Source organism: Orycteropus afer, unplaced genomic scaffold (assembly GCF_000298275.1).
Source record: "Orycteropus afer afer isolate SDZICR_OR568_19922 unplaced genomic scaffold, OryAfe1.0 scaffold00168, whole genome shotgun sequence".
NCBI lineage: Eukaryota > Metazoa > Chordata > Mammalia > Tubulidentata > Orycteropodidae > Orycteropus > Orycteropus afer.
Window position 1 is genome coordinate 6446891 of NW_006921755.1, and position 4325 is coordinate 6451215.

The window sequence follows — 4325 nt, forward strand, 5'->3', positions numbered from 1 at the left end:
AAGTACGAAGTGAAAAGTGCCATAAAGTATGTACACCTCCCCTTTGCATATACAGTACTGAGTTGTCAGTGAAAGCAAACATGAGTATAGGGACGGATAGATGGGTGAACAAGCTAAACAATTAGGTATGTCTAAATGGAGAGTGTATCCAAGATCATATATAGGGTTGGCAGAAATGGGCCTATAAGTTCATGTGAATGATCAGAATTCCCAGGTGTATAGTAGAGCCGACAAGGAGCAAGGTTATGGTCATTACTTGGTCACAGCCAGCTACCCAGAGGGACCGAGTAGTTGATCCTGTGGGCTTGGGACCATAGTCGCAGGGGACATCAAGCTCAATTGGCATAACATACTATACAGAACATTGTTCCACCTACTACTTTGGCGAGTAGCGACTGGGACCTTAAAAGCTAGGAAGCTGCCATCTACATGCAACAACGGGTCTCTCCTCGTCAAGAAGAAAGAAAACCAAAATTAATGGAAACAATCAGTCCTAGCGACTGGTACACCATCCGATCTGCAACCTATACAACTATGAGACCAGAAGAACTAGATGGTGCCCAGCTACCACTGCCATCCACTTGGAAGGGATGTAGGAGATCCTGCATAAAGAGGGAGAACAATGTGGTACAAAACTCAAAATCATTTGGAGGCAAAAAAAACAAAAAAAAAGAAGGTGGGGACCAGGTTTGCTGGTCCAATAGAGCCTGGTGTAACCACTGAGACTATGGCCCCTAGCTGCCCTTCAGGTCTGGAATTGAACCCACAACTGTGGTTTCCAGCCAAACAAAGTACAGGCATGTGAGTTAAATATTTACCTCAAGTAGACACACGCCTGGAGAGAACAATCATGGGAGAAGGAAGGGCTGCTTATGCACAGGGAGATAGCTCAGGGTGCAGAAGAGTATGAAGGGATGGACACTGGGAGGAGGTAACTATGGGGAGGAAGTGGGAGGGGAGCTGCTGCATTGTAAATTTTGGTCAATGACATGAGACAAAGTATACGTGAACTGCTGTATGAAAAGTGAATTTACTCTGTAAATCTTCACCCAAATCCTAATAAAAAAAAATAATAAAAAAAAGTATGTATAACTCAAGGATATTTAGAATTGATATAAAATATTTCGCAGTAGATTTCACTGCGATTTTTGTAAAGCAATATAATATGTTTTGCAGTGACCTTTTAGTAATTCCAAACAGGACACATAGAATACTTCTTCTGAAGAAGAAAAACAAAAGGAGATAATCACACACACACACACACACACACACACCTGCATGATTCAAATATTGATGCATTTGCTCGAAAAATTTAAAACTAATTAGATATTTTCTTTCATGAGTGTAATTAACCTTTAAAAAGATGAGAATCCGTTAACATAATTTGATAATATATTGTTGTTAGGTGTGCTCAAGTTAGTTTCAACTCACAGTGACCCTAGGTACACAGAACAAAACACTTCCCAGTATTATAATGGCAAGCAATTAGTTATAATTGTTCTATTTTGGAATAAGTAATAGTGGAAAATAGATGACCTCTCAGAAGAATTGAAAAAAAATAAGCATGCTAACTTAACTTTTTAGTTTTAGTTTAGTATGAGGAATTTATTTTCGGGACCTTTCTTCTTGGATATTGTGATGCTTTTAAGGCCCTGAGTTTGTAATTCTCTCAAAATGATAGATTGGTTTACCATCTGAAGAAGCAGCTTGCAGGGATTGGTTAGTTTACTATAAACACAAGAGTAAAAATCCATCCAATAGGATTGGTCAATTTATGATCTGCCTGAGGAACTGGTGGTTTTAAGAAAGACACATCCTGAAATTGATAGGACTTTTTCTATATAAGTTGTCAACTTCACAGAGATTTTGGGAGCTGTCTGACTGATAAGAGATAGGAAGAGAGTGCTCCTTTGGATAAGGGGCCCTCAGCTGAGATCTCCCTGCAAAAGCTGTAAAACAGGTCAAAGGCTGTAGCACTGAGCTGGTAAACACACTGAGCTGACAGCACTGAAGACTGAGAGACCACAGCAAGCACACCAAAGCAGGGTGGCACAGAAACTACAGCAGCAGTGCAAGTGGCAGGAACCACAAGACTGGCAGATGGCAGTGGTGCCTATAGATGAGATGGTAGTGGTGTGTGAGTTGGCCCACAGAGCAGAGCTGGGTGCCTCCAGGCGGTAATCTCCAGCAGAACAAAGGCTTGCCCATATACTGAACAGGAATTCCCCATAAAAGTTTTGCCTCGAGAGCTGTTGTAACACTGGACTAACCCTGGCATTGGCCGAGGGTTGTCCCAAAGCTACTGATTGAGAGCTGAAGATGTAAGCACAAGGGGCCAGAGCCAGCCAAGAAAAGCCATAGAGAGAGAGAAGAAATACAGCCATGCGGCATCTCTCCGGAGCTGATGTCACACCTGCTGAGAGAGAGGCACTTGCTGACACCTGGTGCAGTGTCCCCACCGATTAACCCAGAAATGGACATGGATAACTTGGGTCCCCTTTTAGACATAAGTAGGTTCCTCTCCTATGATGCTAAGCGGAGTACCCGTTGGGAAGGAGGGGACTAATCCAACTCAAATCTGTTTCTGTTATTTACTGTTTGCTTTCTATAAGTAATCTGTTCTTGTTGTTTACTTACCTTCTGTAAATAATGATAATGTCTTTCAATCGCCAACACTAGGTAAATATCTTGTGTGTATTGTACCACCCAATTGGATGAGACAATAGTCTTCATACCAGCAGATTTATCACTGCGTGTAATTTTGAGGCAACTGTGCATGCTTATACATACAGTTGAGATATATAGAGAACTTGAAAGAAATAAAAAGAAACATATTTTTCTTGCTTTGGCTCTTCTTGGTTATCTTTTAGGTGCTCTGGTAGCACAATGGCTAAGACACTGGGCTGCTAGCCAAAAAGTCGGCAATTAGCTATAATGTTATTCAACTCCCTATTGAAACAGGCAGAATTCAACAACTTAAGTCAACTCCCTCTGGCCAAATTGCCTATAGAACCTGTATTATCTTTAAGATCAGATTCTAAACGAACATAGGCAAATTCTTAGGAATAATGTGATTATATATATATACCCTCACCATGTACCTGTGAGCTTAGCCCTTCCTCATCATCATGGCTATGTATTATAATCTAACATCTTTTATCTTCCATGTATGAAACCGATGATTTTCCTTGTCAGTTAGAATGTTTTGCCTGCAAATCATAGAAAATCATCCAATTCAAACTAGCTTGGACAATTAGGCAATAAGATTTCAAGCTCTCATAATTTTCTTCTAAACTCTTCAATACGTTTCACCTAATTTCTTACAGTTGTATCCTCCTGGTAATTCTGCTACCCCATTCATGATTTCCTAAAATACCAATTTACCATTCATAAAACATTTTGAGTATTTACTCAACTCAGGTCAATTTTTCATTGGCGTTTTGCTGCAATATATCTTCAGCAGGACAGCTAGGGCTCTGCAAGATTCAGGGGGAGGGAACAGACTCAATCTGGAAATTTGCCAGCTGTGTGGCACAAAGAAAGACTGTGACAAAGCACAGACTGGCTCTCAAAATATCCATCTGCAAGTAACCTATATCACACTTCTTTATATTCACTGAAAAAAAAAAAAAAAAACAAGTTGCTTGATAAATCAGACATCAAGAAGTAGAAGACTTCTCCCAGAAAGACAAGTAGATATTGGTGAAAACTAATGCAATCAATCACCCAACCAAAAACCAAACTCACTACCATCAAGTAAATTCTGACTCATAGTGACCCCCACTGGGTTTACAAGGCCATAAATTTTTATGGAAGCAGACTGCTTCATCTTTCTTCTGAAAAGTGGCTAGAGTGTTTGAACTACTGATGTGGTTAACAACCAAACGCCTTAACCACTGCACCAACAGCTTGTAGTCAACCACATGACCTCAAAATTTAAAGCCACCACCACCATCAGTTGCTGTTGATTCGATTTTAACTCACGTTGACCCTTGTGTGTTAAAGTAGAGCTGTGTCCATAGGATTTTTAATGGCTGAAGTAGATTCCCAGCTCCTTCTTCTAAGGTGCTTCTGAGTAGACCTGAAACCCAAACTTTCGCTTAGCAGCTTATCATTCACTCATGAAGCCAAGGAAGAAGTGCCCAGGCAGACCCCCAACTACGAGGACTTGTTTGATGCATTTGGGGGTGGGGTGGGATAGTTTACACAGAATGGAACCTACACAGTCTGGCAAGTCAGGGAGGCGGGCAAAGCAGGAGCCCAGTATCATAAGTTTCATCACCTCCCACCCCACAAGGGGCCAGAGCCAGCCAAGAAAAGCCATA